This window comes from Crocuta crocuta, unplaced genomic scaffold (assembly GCF_008692635.1).
Source record: "Crocuta crocuta isolate KB4526 unplaced genomic scaffold, BGI_CrCroc_1.0 scaffold199, whole genome shotgun sequence".
Classification (NCBI taxonomy): Eukaryota; Metazoa; Chordata; class Mammalia; order Carnivora; family Hyaenidae; genus Crocuta; species Crocuta crocuta.
This window is the reverse complement of record NW_027533339.1, coordinates 2,915,448-2,932,603: the sequence shown is the minus strand read 5'-3', so window position 1 is coordinate 2,932,603 and position 17,156 is coordinate 2,915,448. Positions and strand designations below refer to the sequence as shown.

Below are 17,156 nucleotides of genomic sequence, written 5' to 3'. Positions count from 1 at the left end.
TACACATTTGTTATCTTTTAGAAAGGAATTGTATGTTTGGTTCTGATTTGTGTTTTCTCACTCCCAGGTTTAATATTCTTAGAATTCTAGAATTCTATATTTCTACATCACTGTAAGAATGGAAACTGAAAATCTAATAAGGAATTAGTGATGTAGTTGTAAGTTAAAAGAAGACACAGATTCTGTGACCAAAATTCTTAGCAATGGATTTCCCATCTTTCCTATATATTTTTGTGTGTCTCTGCTTGTACCTGGTTGACCAATTACAAAATTTTCAAAGATTATTGTAGAACCAAGACAGCCCCTCCCTTATTTGGGAAGTACCTCCTCAAGCCATTTGCTTCAAATGTACTAAGCCAATTATTGCTCCTACCACCACGATCAATTAATTGCTTATGTACATGCTTTGAACCCAGACAACAATAATAATCTAATTTAGATACAGCAATTGAAAGATGGAACTTTTTTTTACCCAAACTTTATCAACAAGAGCACTTGCCCAGCATTTTGTAACTGAAAATTGTGGAGGAATCTTTCTAGTTGCTAGGCTTTTAGTGTTGTGAATCAGTCTTGAATCTGGCCATATCTCAATGTTTCACAATTTGCCCTGGAATGTGTGGGATATAACGAAACTGATATAAGAAAAAACCTGGGGGTGGTCAGAGAAGGGGAGAAACATGGACAGATATTTTAATGACATCCAAGTTCCTTAATTGTTTCCATTGGAATTTCAATGGGAATTTCTCCTGTGTCCTTGCGTGCACTTTGTTAATGAGTCAATACATCTGCCCCTTTCATAAGCAATTTTGAATTGCATTTCTCTTCCTTTCAAATAGTCCTGTATTACACAGATACGTGCAAATACATAAACTTACATAAAATTTCAAGGCATTCTTCAGAATCATTGAAACTCATCATATAAACCAGGATATAAACCACTCATACCCAGGATATGAACCACTCTCATAGAGTGATTAGTGATTGCCTAATTTGTTTTTTGTCTTTTCTAGATACTATGTTTGTCCGCTTAGGAAGAAACAGTATTCTTTATGTCTCCTAACCTCTTCAGTCATGGATTGTCATGTTTATCCTTCACTATGATGCTTATTTTGAACTGATTATTTTTTATCCATGTATGTATCCTTAGCTACATTTTATATTAGAAACTAGAGTCTTTCTGTCGATAGAGTTGGGCATGAACAGTGGGGTAAGGGAGGATAAAGTGTTGAAAGTAACACCACTCAAATTCTCTTAGAAACTGGNGTAAAATCTATAGGAAAAAACAAAACTAGTCAAGTTGATGATGTTTTGCATGATGTTCCCATGAGAAGCAATCATTATTTGCCAACCAAAGTGCCTGTAGTTTTCATTTCTCTTTAGTTTTCAATGTGTTACAGAGAAGAATCTTTGCCCAGCAGTTGCAGTGTTCCAGGAATTCCTAGAAAAGACAAAGACAGACTCTTACTGGAAAGACATTAAGAACCTCATAAATTTCACTGATCTCATGCATCCAGGGCAAGCCAAGGTAACAGTGATATAAAATGCATCTTTCAACATAATTTGACAGATATACAAATAAAAATAAATAATTAGAATAATTTCTTTAATACACCAATAAATATTTTCTTTAATACACCAAAGGAGACTGTCATTAATGCCCATTGTGGGTCCTTCATCCATTTTGAGTTTATTTTTGTGTATGATGTAAGAAAGTGATCTAGTTTCATTCTTTTGCATGTTGCTGTCCAGTTCTCCCAGCAACATCTGTTAAAAAGGTTACCTTTTTTCCATTGGATGCTCTTTCCTGATTTGTCAAAGATTAATTGGCCATACATTTGTGGGTCCAATTCTGAGTTCTTTATTCTATTCCTTTGGTCTATGTGTCTGTTTTTGTGCCAATACCATACTGTCTGGATGATGACAGCTTTGTAGTAGAGGCTAAAGTCTGGGTTGGTGATGCCTCCTGTTTGGTTTTGTTCTTCAATATTACTTTGGCTATTCAGGGTCTTTTGTGGTCCATACAAATTTTAGGATAGTTTGTTCTAATTTTGAGAAGAATGCTGGTGCAATTTTGATTGGGATTGCATGGAATGTGTAGAATGCTTTGGGTAGTAATGACATTTTAACAATATTTATTCTTCTGATCCATGAGCATGGAATGTTTTTCCATTTCTTTGCATCTTCTTCAATTTCCTTCATAAGTTTTCTATAGTTTTCATCATACAGATCTCTTATATCTTTGGTTAGGTTTATTCCTAGATATTTTATGGTTTTTTTTCTGTAATTGTGAATGGGATCAGTTTCTTGATTTCTCTTTCTGTTGCTTCATTGTTGGTGTATAAAAATCCAACCGATTTCTGTAGATTGATTCTGTATCCTGCAACTTTGCTGAACTCATGGATCAGCTCTAGTAGGCCTCAGGTGGATTCTATCGGGTTTTCTATGTAGAATACCACGTCATCTGCGAAAAGTGAGAGTTTGACTTCNCTGGTATTGACCAGGCCTCACAATATTCCATATCAGACCCATATTCTGAATACAGATACCTCATAAGGAAAAGCATATTCCTGCCTTTACAAAAGAGATTTTAGATGAAAGCTCTGTGGGCGATTGTCAAAAGGCTCTTCCTATGAGCCTTGCAGTTCCGAGACTTAGGGGGTTAAGAACATAAGAATTACAATTGAGCCTGGTCCTGAGACAAAGGGCCTATTTTGGGGTTAAGAGCAAAACATAGTTACTACATATATCTTTGCTAATTGGTGAAACATAACAGTCCCTTCCTCAAGACCTACATTCCACAAACACCCTCCCTTACACTGGCAGTTGGGATGAGGATAGATAAGAGTAACTAAAACATAACCCAGGGGCAAAAGACTGACCCATTCAGGGCCCCCATGATAGTTTCCACAAACAAACCAATTTAGAAACATTCATCCTCTTGAGAGCCAGACAAAATATTCCTAGCTTATCTATATACAATTTGACCTATATGTTATCCTGTTTTTCACTAAGAACATTCTGTTATTTCCTTGGTCAGAATAATTCTGCAATTGATATCACAAAAGTCCTCCTATTGTAAGAAATTCCTTTCTCTGACTTCATCTTGTTGCTGAACCTTTAAATAAAGACACAAAAACTGACAGGACAGAGATGCTTGCCTGGTGATCAGAAAGAATCTCGGGGCTCTCTCACTCTGTCGCTGACACTGTCCATCCTTCAGGGACCCCTGGACCTGCCAGAGCCGGCTCGGCCTCCAGCACTTGAGGGTCTTTATGAAGAAGGGATGCTGTATTTTGTCAAATGCTTCTTCTGGATCTATCGACAGGATCATATGATTTTTATCTTTTCTTTTGTTAATGTGATGTATCACATTGATTGATTTGTGAATATTGAACCAGCCCTCTAACCCGGGAATGAATCTCACTTAATCATGGTGGATAATTCTTTTTATGTGCTGTTGAATTTAATTTGCAAGTATCTTGTTGAGGATTTTTCATCCGCATTCAGTTAGAATATTGGCCTGTAGTTCTCTTTTTTCTGCTGTGTCTCAGTCTAGTTTGGGAATCAAAGTGATGCTGGCTTCATAGAATGAGTCCGGAAGTTTTCCTTCCATTTCTATTTTTGGAATAGCTTGAGAAGGATGGGTATTAACTCTGATTTAAACGTTTGGTAGAATTCTTTAGGAAAGCCTTCTGGCCCAGGGCTCTTACCTGTTGAGAGATTTTTGATAACTGATTCAATTTCTTCACTACCTAAGGGTCTGTTCAGATTTTCTATATCTTCCTTTTTTTTTTTTTTAATGTTGTATTTATTTCTAGGAGAGAGAGAGACAGCGTGAGCAGGGGAGGGTCAGAGAGAGAGGGAGTCACAGACTGAAACAGGCTCCGGGCTCTGAGCTGGCAGTCAGCACAGAGCCCGACGCGGGGCTCGAACCCACAAACCGCAAGATCATGACCTAAGTGAAAGTCGGATGCTTAACCGACTAAGCCACCCAGGTGCTCCTCTATCTCTTCCTTTTTGAATTTTGGTAGTGTGTGAGTGTTTAGGAATTTGTTCATTTCTCCTAGGTTGTCCAGTTTGTTGGCATATAATTTTTCATTGTATTCCATGATAAATGCTTGCATTTCTGAGGGATTTGTTGTAATAGATCCACTTTCATTCATGATTTTGTCTATTTTGGTGCTCTCTCTTTTTGAGAAGTCTGGCTAGAGGTTTATCAATTTTGTTTATTTTTTCAAAAAACCAAATATTGGTTTCATTGATCTGTCAACTTTTTTTTTTTTTGATTCTATACTGTTTATTTATCCCCTGATCTTTATTATTTCTCTTCTTCTGCAGGGTTTGGGGTGCTCTTACTGCTCTGCTTCTAGTTACTTTAGGTGCATTGTTAGATTTTCTGTTTGTGCTTTTTCTAGTTTCTTGAAATAGGCCTGGAGTGCAATGTACTTTCGTCTTCGGACTGCCTTTGCTGCATCCCATAGAGTTTGGGATGTTGTATTTTTGTTTTCATTTGTTTCCATATATTTTTAAATTTCTTCTCTAATAGCCTGATTGGCCTATTTGTCCTTTGGTAGGGTGTTCTTTAACCTCCATGTTTTGGAGGTTTTCCAGACTTTTTCCCTGTGATTGATTTCAAGTTTCATAGCATTGTGATCTGAAAGTGTGCATGTATGATCTCAATTCTTTTAGAGTTATTGACGGCTGCTTTATGACACACTGTGTTATCTATCTTGGAGAATGTGCCATGCATACTTGAAAAGAAAGTGAATTCAATAGCCTCGGGATGTAGAGTTCTAAATCCATCAAACCTAAATCCATCTGTTCCAATGTGTTGGCCAGGTCCATTGTTTCTTTTTTTTTTTAATGTTTTATTTATTTTTGAGAGAGAGAGAGTGAGCAGGGGAGGGTCAGAGAGAGAGGGAGACATAGAATTGGAAACAGTCTCCAGCCTCCAAGCTGGCTGTCAGCACAGAGCCCGATGCAGGGCTCAAACCCACGAATTGTGAGATCATGACCTGAGCCCAAGTTGGATGCTTAACCACCGAGCCACCCGGGCGCCCCGGTCCATTGTTTCTTTAGTGATTTTCTGTCTAGGTGATCTATCCATTGCTGTAAGTGGAGTATTAAAGTCCCCTGCTATTAGCACATTCTTATCCATAAGATTGTTTCTGTTTCTGATTAATTGTTTTATGATTTTGGGTGCTTCCAAATTTAGTGCGTAGACTTTTATAACTGTTAGTTCTTCCTGATGGATAGACCCTGTAATTATTAGAATGCCCTTCTTCATATCTTGTTACTGCCTTTACCTTAAAGTCCAGTTTGTCCAATATAAGTATAGCTACTCCAGCTTTTTTTTTTTTTAATTCCAGTAGCATGATAGATATTTTTCCATCCCCTTACTTTCAATCTGAAAGTGGCCTCAGGTCTAAAATGAGTCTCTTGTAGACAGTAAATAGGTGTTTTTTTTTTTTTTTTTTACCCATTCTGATACCCTATGTCTTTTGATTGGAGATTTTAGTCCATTTAGATTCGGTGTTATTATTGAAAAATATGGATTTAGAGTCTATGTGTTCTCTGTAGGATTCCTGCTTGTAGTGGTGTCTCTGGTACCCTGTGCTCCTCGCAACATTTCTCTCATAGAGTCCCCCTTAGGATTTCTTGTAGGGCTGGTTTAGTGGTGATGAATTCTTTCAATTTTTGTTTGTTTGGGAAAACCTTGATATCTCCTTCTATTCTGAATGACAGGCTTGCTGGATAGAGGATTCTTGGCTGCATATTTTTTCTGTTCATCACATTGAAGATTTCCTACCATTCCTTTCTGGCCTATGGGGTTTCAGCAGATAGTTCTGCAACTACTCTGATAGGTCTCCCTTTGTATGTTAAGGCCCTTTTATCCCTAGCTGCTCTCAGAATTCTCTCTTTGTCCTTATATTTTGCCAGTTTCACTATATGTCATGCAGAAGATTGATTCAAGTTACGTCTGAGGGGTGCTGTCTGTGCCTCTTGGATTTCAATGTCTGTTTCCTTCCCCAGATTGGGGAAGTGCTCAGCTATAATTTGTTCAAGGACTCTTTCAGCTCCTTTTTCTCTCTCTTCTTCTTATGGAATTCAAGGAAAGTTGTCCATTTGATTGCATCACTCAGTTCTCGAGGTTTTTGTGTTCCTGGATCAATTGATCTCTCTTTTTTTCGGCTTCCCCTTTTTCTATAATTGTGTCTTCTAATTCACCGATTCTCATCTCTGCCTCTTTAATCCGTGCAGTGGCTGCCTCCATTTTATTATGCACCTCATTTATAGCATTTTTCAATTCATCACAACTATTTTTAAGTTCCATAATCTTTGTAGCAATAGCTTCTATGGTGCCTTCCATGCCTTTTTCAAGCTCACCGATTAATTTTATGACTATTGTTCTAAATTCTTGGATAGTTATGTTGCTTATATCTGTTTTGAGCAATTCTTTCACTGTCCTTTCTTCCTGGAATTTCTTTAGAGGAGAGTTCCTCTGTTTCTTCATTTGAGCTAGCATTCTGTCTCTTGTAAGTTTTAAAAGCTTATATGTTCTGCACCTTTGAGTTCTGCTATATTAAAGGACGCACAATGACTGTCCACGGCCTGTGCATTCAGAAAGTGTTCTTTTAATGGTGTCCCTTGGTCTCTCTTTTTGTCCGTTTGGTTATTTTATTTCCCTACTCATGGTTATATTTGGGACTCTCCACCATGTGTACTTTGGGTTGTTTCTTGAGATAGCCCTGAAAAGTAAAACAGACAAACACACTAGGAACAAAAGCACGCAAAGGCACAGACAAACAAACATGCAAACCGCAAGGAGGAAAAATAAAACAATACTCTAAACAACAACAACAAAAGACAAAGGACAGTCTAAAAGCATAAAACCAGTAATCCCAGCTACAAATAAAGAGCAGGGTGGAGGCAGTGATGATGGAAGAGCATATATAAAGAGAGAAATGACAGGGGTGGGGAGAATGCGAAATTGAACATTGACCAGGTAGACAGACTAAAAGGCGTAATTCAGAGAGAGAAAGAGGAGAATATGGTAGGAAGCAAGGAGAAAGAAACGAAGATAATGTTACCCAAAGAAACTATATAGTCTGATTATTCCAGAGAGAGAGAGAAAGAAAGGTAATGATGGAGGTGTAGGATATGTATCAAGAGAATGGATTAAATGTGATTGTTTAAGCAAACCAATGACCAGAGTGCCCAGTCCAGGGGAGGGGAGAGATAAAAATTAGATAAGGGAAAATATATCTGAATAGCAAGAATTAATCTAGAAGTAATCATGGCAATTCATTAATGTTAGACTTGCCCTGGGCTCTGGTAAAAAAACAAACAAACAAACAATAAAAAAAAAAAAAAAACAGTTCTCCAGCACGGATGGGCATGGTTTGGTATAGGCAGGACTTAGCCTCCCCTGTGGTACTGAGGGCCCAAAATTTGTACAAGCTTGCTATTTCTGTTCAAACATACACTGCCATGAAACTGTTCCTTACTGAACTCAAAAGATATCAAAGGACTTGGGATTAATTGTCTTATCTGGATATCTTTTTTTGTTATTAGAGAGATTCGAAAGGGATTATAATATTTCTCCTTTTTTTTCAAACAGAATTAGGGTCTGAGCAAAGCCTTTTGTGTCCTACCAACCCCCAAGTTTGTTGGTGATGGAAGTCCAAATTTGCTCTAACATACTATAAAAGCTCTCATAACCAGAGCACTAAAGCTAATTTTGTAATATATGAATTATTCTCAGGGCTATTTTAAACGTGACAAAATAAATACATTAAGCCTTGGTTCACGAGCATAATTTGTTCCAGAAACATGCTTGTCATCCAAAGCATTTGTCTATCAAAGCCAATTTCTCCGTAATAAGTAATAGAAACTCAGGTGATTTGTTCCAAACTGAAAAGTTTTCATATGAAAATCATTACAATACTGCACTATAATACAAAAATAAAAAAATAAAGAAAATAAAAAATATAAAGAAAAATAAACAAATTAATCTGTACTTACCTTTGAAAACCTTTGTGGCTGGTGTGAAGGAGAAAAGAGAAAAGGATAAGTTTCATTATCGCTAACGGATGTTGACTACACTACAGTATTAATAAGCTCTTGTCATATGCTCTATTTAATGTAACTGGCAATAAGGCAGCAGAGGAAAGGGTTTATATCTGCAGGCAGCCTGATCTAGAATGAAGCAGAGCATTCTTAAGCTTACTCTTGTAAGCAGAAGCAAAGGACTGCCCATAGGTGTTTTGAAGTGACAAAATATACACCAGTGCCAGTAGTGGACACCTTCCAATGTTCTGAAAAATCACTGATTTCTGCCAAACACCATGGCCTGAGACAGAGCATCAGGGCATGGGAGACAATCACCCACAACTTCACAGAGAAGTAGAGAGAGAGACTCACAGAGACAGAGAGAGTGAGAACCATTGGCTCAATTGTCATGTGACGTTTAGCATCATGTACTCCTTGTATTGCAAGACATCACTCACTTGTCAAGTTAAAATTTATCATCTTATGGAACACTTGCAGAACAAGTTACTCACAATCCAAGATTTTACTGTGTGTGTATAGATGTATAATATAATATATATTATATATAAAATTTTTTAAATATATAAAAATTTTAACATATATTTTTTACTGATCTATTCTTGGTTCTGAAACTTTTGCATATCATGTCCTGGATATTCAACATCAGTCCAATGAGACAGAAAACATTTCAATGAAGTAAGCCACAGAAACGAGATTCAAACTAGGTAAAGCCACATGTAGGCCAAGAGTTTTCAAACCTTTTTCCTCAAACTGAAGCTTCCAGCTCCTAAACAATAATACATGTTTCTCTTACCATACACCTAAGCATATCTCTCCCCTTTTGGTCATAAGAATCTCTAGAATTCTGTTTAAGTGCCAATAATGTGAGGTAAGGAATGAACCTGGCTGGCATGCTCACAACGATCAAATTGTGTTGACCTTTCTTTAATCCAGTACATTACTCCACTCTTAACTTACAATATGACATATTTGCTTTCTAGATATTAGTGAGATGCCTTACTAGACGTATTCCTAGAAGGCCAGAGAAACTGGTTTCTAATCCATATGGAATAACCCACAGGTGAATTGCTTCCAGGTAGACCACAACGTATCTAGAATATAATCTTTATATATTTATATATAGTCTTTACATATAATCTTACGTATTTAGATTCTTCAGAGTAGACCAAAGAGAAAATCTGGGCTGCAAGGCTCAGTTACAAATGTGGAATGGTACTGTACTTACCACTGGCAGTCCATGACCTACATCTTCTGAGACCAGAATCCATTATGGTCTCTGATTAATTTATGAATTGAGATTTTGTTCAACAAAGGCCTGTCCTGGGCAGTGCCTGTGTTCACTGTAACTATGGCACTGTGCTAAGTACCCTAAGAACTAGGAAGAAGAAAAAGAAAAGCTGTTATGGTAAGGAGGCACCACAGTCCAGAGTAAGTGCTCTGGGAGTCACTACCCTGGGCTTGAATCCCAGCTAAGCCACCACCATCTGTGTGACCTGAGGGGCGGTCTAGATTGTAAATGTTGTTTTACCAAATTCGTCAAAAGGAAGAAAGCAAGAACCTTCCTGCCAGAAAGGGAGGTCTTGGGGCGCAGCATCCAGTCAGGTCAGGGTTTGGCGACTGCTTGGAAACTGCCGCTGTCTGGAGGGTGATGTTGAAAGCCTGGGCAGCCTTAGCGAAGATGCAGCTGGCTGGAACTCGGGGCGGTGGGCCACTCCCTCACAGCGTTGGGAGCGCCCCTTCCCCAGCGCTCCTCTTTCTTGGGGGAAGGGCTGATGACACACACCGAGGCGCTGAGGGGCCCAACAATCATTCCACTCTCTACAGTCCCCAAGCAGTGGCCTTGCTGGTTGTCCACACATGCCAACTAGCACACTGGCCAAGGGCAGCAGGCAGTTTATACACAGCCACCATCAACCGGAAGTCCCAGGCGCTAGAGCCTAACGGGCAGGACTCTGGAGCCTCCCCTTTTCCCTGTATTGTGGTCTCTTGCCACGCTGTGCGTGCGTGCCCTTCTTTGTGACGTGTTCCAGGGATGCGTCATTGGTGCCAAGCTGGGCCATTCAGGCTCAGTGCCTGTTCGACATTGAAAGGAGTCAGAAGCTCTGGAGGGGCTTTCCAGCTTTTAGACTCCAACTTCGCATCGTTTGGCACACAACCAGCTCAATATGGGCAATCTCTTTAGTAAGTGTCTACGTTTCCCACTCTGCCGCCTGGTCCCGGCCTGGCCAGGATTGGCCCCTGGTCCGCCCCGCCCGTGATCCGCATCCACCACCTGGCAGGGGCCACCCCGCTGCTCCTTCACCTGCCCTGGACCCTGGGTGCAGGTTCTTCCACCGGGATCGTAGGCCTTTACCAGCTAGCTTTCATGTGGAGCCGAGGAGGCGGTACCCCATCCCGCAGGTTGCATGTATCTCTCTGGGCAACCTCCCCTTGGTGAACTGGAGTAACCCTCCAAAAAAAATCCTGTGCTGTCTTCTCCTAATCCAATAATGTTTGGGAACTCCAGAGCCATAAGAATCCCACCTCCTGGGCACAAATTAACTCTCCAGCGTTCTTTCTCTGAGACTGTCCAGGGGGCTACAGAGCCAGTTCCATCCATTTTTGTGCCCAAATGGGTTGGGGGAGAAGGCCCAAAAGGATCCCAGAAAAAAGATGGAGGATCCTGTCGAGATCAAGGGCTGGATGGTGGGAACAGGGTCCCCCATAGCTATGGGGATATACAGTTAACATCTAGTCCCCTGGAGGCCAGTGAACTTGTCAGCTCCTGGCAGTGCAGCCAGGACCTCCATCCTAATCCTCCAGTAGACAGTTTGAGGAAGGACACCCAAAAGGCTCTGATTAACTCCTCCCCTGAAGGCCATGTAGTCACCTCTTCACATGATCCTGCCAGAGAGTTGTGCCTCATATAGAGGCAGCCGTGCTCTCAGACCCAGACTCATGCTGCCCCTTACTGCAGGAGACATCAAGAAAGAGTCAGGTGAAAACCATCAGTCTTCTGAGAGCACATCAGACATATCCAGGAAGGAGATACAGGGTGGTGAGCCTTCAGGCATGACATCAAAAAAGGAAGTGTCTGGTGAAAAGCATCAGCCTGTTTGCAGGAAAGAGAAACAGGTTAAATAGCCTTCAGGCATCTCATCAAGGAGCTCTTCCCCCCCCGTATCTAACAGCAAATGGAACCGGAAATGGCCCTGCAAACAGAAAAGATCCATGCCATCTTCTCTGCAGCTGCCACCACCACAGCCACAGTTGTGGGGCCGTGGTGAGTTGCTCCCACCTCCTAAGCTTCCTTGCATAGCTATTGACCAAAACCTGGACACCTTGAAGTATATTAAATGTCAGAGGAATACGATCTTGGGGGATAGAAGAGACATCAAAGCAGACTACTCGGACCCTCTGCCTGCCCCTGCATTCTCTATACTTGCAACAGAGACTGCTAACTGTCTCCCGTCCAGCATTAACGCTGTGCAAGTCCCTATTGCTACAACTGACTTGGCTGACCAATCTGCCAGGCTCCCACTCCCATCTGTTCCTCCATCTTTACCTCCACGTGTTGCAGTTTCCACTAGCTTGCCCCTTGGGGGTTCTGGTGTCACCTCCACTCCAGTAGGCAAGCCCCCTGCAAACTGAACTCAGCTTCTGACAGTGAAGCCATGGACACTATATCTCCATCTCAGGCTTCCATCATCTATTCCTCCCCTGTGTCCAGGCACAACCATGTGCCACTTTACATAGTGCTTCCTGGTTCTGAGAAGACACCACCAGGTAAGCATTACTGTTGTGGCCCAGGTAGCATTTGGAAACAATGCTGGTTCCAGCTTAAATCCAGGCACTGGGGCCCCACCCATATATCCAGTTAGTGGAGCAGTGGACCGGGTCTGCAGCATGCCCACAGGTGGAGACTCTATAGTCTCCATGACCTGTAAGTGTACTGGGGGCCCATCCAGGCAGAGAAAACCTGTGAGTTCCCCCATGTGAAAGTGTTGCCATCCCCCTTTAATCTGAGCAGCAAGGGGCCAACCGTCAAAAACCCAGGTTGTGGAGTAGTGGGAGAGGGCTATGCTGTTCCCAAAGATGGAGACTCGGTTATTCCTGATACCCATAAACCTGCCTGGGACCCATCTACATAAAGTAAACGACCCATGTGAATGAGCCACCACTCCGGACAAGAGAGGTGTGTCAGGAGACATGGCAGTCTTCTCCTCAAATCCAAGCAGTAGGGGGCCAACTGTCAACAACTCAGGTGGTGGAGTCGTGGGAGACGGCCATGTTGTTCCCAGGAAGAGAGACTCAGCTGTTCCTCATACTCATAAACGTACCTGCAGCCCTTCTACACAAGGTAAACTTGAGGCACATGAAAGAGCCACTACTCTGGAAAAAAAAAAAAGGTGTGTCAGGAGACATGGCAATCTCCTCTTCAAATCCAAGCAGCAGGGGGCCAACCGTCAACAATGCAGGTGGTGGAGTAGTGGGAGACAGCCAGGCTGATTCCAGAGGAGACTCAGCTGTTCCTGGTACCCGTAAGCGCTCCAGGGACGCATCTACACAAAAACAAATTGTTCCATGTGGAAGAGACACTATCTTGGAGAAGACACGCATGTGAAGAGACTTGTGTGTTCACTCCCCACAGAACCCCTGCAGCTTGCCAGGATACAATGCCTCTGTCGCAGCTGCAAGTGGCAGCACTAACTCTGTGCTTGGATCCACTTGTAGTTTCACGTTCCTTCCCAGTAACAGCGGTCCACCTGCCCAGCAGACAGACAGTAAGCATGGATGGGACAAGATCATTCTCACGATGGTAGGTCCTGGTACTCTTGCTTCACAGTAGAATAATTGTGGGGGACCCAAGGCAGATCCAGCAAGAACTGTTGCAGATGTAGACACTATCACATCTATGATGGCAGGCCTCTATGTCAGCACCCCCCCTAAGAACACTGGGAGCTCACTTACCCCTAACACAGGTGGTGCTCCGGGGAAGAACCCCACGCCTGCTATGACTGGATACATTTACAGTCTCTCATCCCCACACAGCACATGTGCCCCCCTCTCCCCACCAAGCACAGTGCTGGTTGTGTGATGAGGGATAGCACCATGAAATTTTAAACAGAACTTGGTGCTTTTGGTGCTTGCCTTAGTCAGGTACTTCTCAGGAGGAGCAAGCACTGTGTTTATCCTGGTCACCTGTGCCTGTGCTCTGGGCATGACTAGACACCTTCATAACCTGCCTGGGGCTTTATCAGAGCCACCAAAAAATTCCTTTCTCTTGTCATGAATCTCAACAAATAAGGACCAAATATTCCTCTGCAAATTGTATATAACTGGAAATGGACTTTGTTGCACCAGAAAGGGGCCCAACCCCTTTAAGTGAAACTTAACCTGATCTCTTCATACAGCAAGTGTGTACATTGCATACACATGTGTATTTTTTGTTATTTCCGTGCATGTCTGTGTTTTGGGGGGCGAGAGGCACATGAGGCCCAGTTTAGAACCACTCCAGAATAATACCAGTTTCAAGAAGTTCCAACAGTGGAAAATAGAAGACAGATGCATAAATCATCAACTGTGCCATCCCTGGCATGACCGTGAACTTGGCTGACCCAAGCTCCTGGCCAGTTTTCTCCAGTCTTGGAACCAGCAGGACACCCCTGCTGTCTGTAGTGGTTTCCCCAACCTGTTTGCCTCGATGGGCTTTTCTCCTTCCCACATTGTGTACATATACACATATGTGTATAAAACTTTGTTCTTATTAATCTGCCTTCACTCGTCTGTCTTGTTGACTCAGCAGTAGAGAAAGAATTAACCTGTGTGAATGGTGATGGGTTGAGCCAGACTTAAGGACGCAGAATTTTCCATGTCACAGCGACTGGGGTGTGGAAGTGGCTACATGTTCTACCTGCATGCGCTGAATTCTGCAGTCTGCATTTTGAATGTAAGGGATGACAGTCCAGGAGGAAGTAAGGTACAAAGGAGGGGAAGATGAGGGGATTCACCCTTGCCTCTTCCTTCTGTGTTTTGTTCTTCTCTCACTCCACTCTGACCTTACTAGAGGCTAGATAACCCCTGATGAGTCAAAGGAAAACACTCAATGATTTTTTAAAAGAAATGTTTAAATGTTTTCTTGTATGTCTTCATATTTAATTTAGACTTAGGCTAGTCATTCTTACACATTCCCTTATCACCCAGGGAGGATAGATTTGTGCCGGGAGGAATGAAGGGACAAAGAGTACATGCCTGCTCTGTAATTGCTGGAAATTTCAGTTTCTTTGAATTTATTGCACTGCTTAAATGCAGAAAAGAGATCCTCTTCAGTAACTGGCCTGACTCTTATCTAAATCACTAAAGTATCAAATCACACAAGTTAGAATTGTGCCCAGTTCTGGTTGACCCTAGACTTTTTTTTTGCTGGATCTCCACTGGACTTTAAAAAGGGAAAGTTCTTGACTGTGTGGAGCCTACATTCTAGGTGCAGAGGAGCAGAAATACAAACATGCAAATTATCTAATAGGTTAGCCAGTAATACTGTTATGGAGAATAAAGCAGCATAGGGAGCATTGAGATTATAGGCAGAATCACAGCATTCAATTTAAATGGTGGACAGGATAAGCCTCACTAGGAAGGTGGGATTTGAAGAGGCTAGAGGGAGGTGAATGAAACAAATGTCTGATGGAAGAGCATTTCAGATAATGGGAATAATCACTGCAAAAGCTCAGAGGAAAGGTACCTGATATTCTCAGGGAGCAATTATAAACTAATATGCCTGGAATAGAGTCAGCAAAATGAGGTAAGAAAGGAGGACAGAGAAGATGTGGGTTGAATTCCCTGCACCATTTATTGATTGCACAATGACAAACAGTAAAGCCATCTTTCAAGTATCTAGGTGAACTCAATACTTTTTCCATGACCTATTTATCTTGTAAGATTTTGGAAAGGCTAAAATAAAATAAGGTAAGGTATTAATTTAAATCATTGTTGTTTTGTTCTGTAAGGATAGATGCATAGTGGATAGATAGATAGATACATACATACATACATACTTACATACATGGATGGAGATAGGAGATCTATATACCTACACTTAATGAGTTCCTTAGGCAACAATGCTTCACTTGCCTTCACCAGGCAATTCGAATAGGAGATCCCATTTTAACAGGAGCATAAAAGTGCCTACTTTTATGAAGTTAACACATGGAAAACTATGATAACTGAGCCTAAAAATGGACGGCATTGCTCCTACTCTGTGGCTGCAGAAAATAGCCTGCCATTTGTAGTCAGAACTGCCTCTCAGAAGCAGGTTTGAAATCTAGTTTGCTTCTAATAGTCCTGCACCCTCTCTCAGCCATGCCTGGTAATATTACCAGAGACAACTTTTAAACATTCATACCTGCTGATTTTTTTTAAGCCTTCAAGCTAAAAGTAATATCCTGATAAGACAAACATTTAACAAGTATGTGGTAGATGTAAAGAATATTTTGAGTATCATGTTTGTTTAAATATTTATTTTTGAGAGAGAGCACGAGTTGGGAGGGGCCGAGAGACAGAGACACAGAGGATCTGAAGTGGGCTCGTAGCTGACAGCAGAGAGCCTGATGCGGAGCTTGAACTCAAACTGTGAGATCATGACCTGAGCCGAAGCTGGACACTCAACCAACTGAGCCACCCAAGTGCCACTTGAATTTCCTGTTTTGATGTACTTACACAGTAGAAGCAGTTACCATTTTTTAAATTTGTTTTAATGCTTATTTTGGGGGGGGTAGGTGCAGGGGGGGGGCACAAAATGTGAAGAAGGCTCCAGGCTGTGAGCCATCAACTTAGAGCCCGAAATGGGGCTTGAACCCATGAACCACGACCTCATGACCTTAGCTGAAGTTGGACGCTAAGCTACTGAGCCACCCAGGCACGCCCTAGAAACAATTTCTAAATAAACAGAAATATTTTATTGGTATGAAAATAATACATAAGCATAATAGCAACTTGAATCATATTGAAATGTGGCCCTTTTCTTGTGAGTTCTGCTCTCCAAAGACAGCTTTTTGCTGCTTTGATGGCATCCCCTTAATTCTAAACATTATGCTTATCTTGGTGTATCATGACATACTCATTTTAAACAATATTTTTACCACTCTGCCATGATAGAGGAAGACAAACTCCACTCCCCCTGTTTTCCCTCCCTCTTCCTTTCCAATACATCATATTTAAATAATTTGGCTGCTTCTCTCTTGTAACTTCATGGAATTTTGCTGACTCTATTGGTGAGGGAAGTGGTAGCACAGGGCTAAAAGCACTGGTCCTGGAGATGGACTGCTTGAATTAGAATCCTTGTTCTTCAATTTTTATTAGCTCTGTACTCCTGCGAAATTTCCACATCCTACCTGTGACCGTTTTTTTCTCATCCATATACCAGGGGAAAGGATTCCCCTCTATCTTAGGGGGTTGCTTGTGATAATGCAACTAAGAATGCATTTGTAGCCTTTAGTGTCTGACACACTGAGGACCTCAAGATACGTTAGCTATTACTATTTATATCTTGTGTTATTAACTTTCACCTTAATCTCATGATTCTTTCAGAGCATGAGGCTGTGCTCTGTAGCCCCTCTGCGTTTCCTTTCCCCTTGTACAAATCACCTTCTGTGTATACATGTGTATACATGCTTGCTTTTATTTGTGTTGTTAGCATTTACATTTTGCCATACAATTTTAGCAAAGTGTTCTGTGTTTTATCCACAGCTTGGCTCTAAGGGTTGAAAACCAATAATCTGTAATGATAAAGTATCACTTAGTCCTGGGGAAAATAGTGTGATCAGATATTTCCTACTCTGAAAGTATAGTGCTCCTTCTTCTTGTCTTTAACATCTGTTGTTCCAAATCATGCTACATTTTAGTTGGGTTTATGCTTCTCACATATTTTAAATCATTTTTCCTAAAATTTAAACTATGTTCCTCTTTTAATTGTTGCACTATTTGCACATTAAAATATATTATTTCAAACTTGATATTATTTTATTTAGTTGGCTGGGTCCCTTCCTTTTCTAGAATGCTTGCACCTCTCCTCCCCAGTTTGGGAGCTGTAACACTGAAAGATATGA

The 17,156-nt window shown here is 41.4% G+C and overlaps 1 long non-coding RNA gene across 1 annotated transcript; it reads right to left on the bottom strand.

Moving 5' to 3' along the window:
• Positions 1-1,316: 1,316 nt before the first annotated feature.
• Positions 1,317-10,037, bottom strand: LOC144218417 (uncharacterized). Its single transcript, XR_013331159.1, has 4 exons — positions 9,602-10,037; positions 9,299-9,448; positions 8,026-8,043; positions 1,317-1,438 (listed from the first exon to the last, which is right to left on the bottom strand). It is a non-coding gene; the product is annotated as an uncharacterized LOC144218417 (long non-coding RNA).
• Between the last annotated feature and the right edge of the window lie 7,119 nt (positions 10,038-17,156).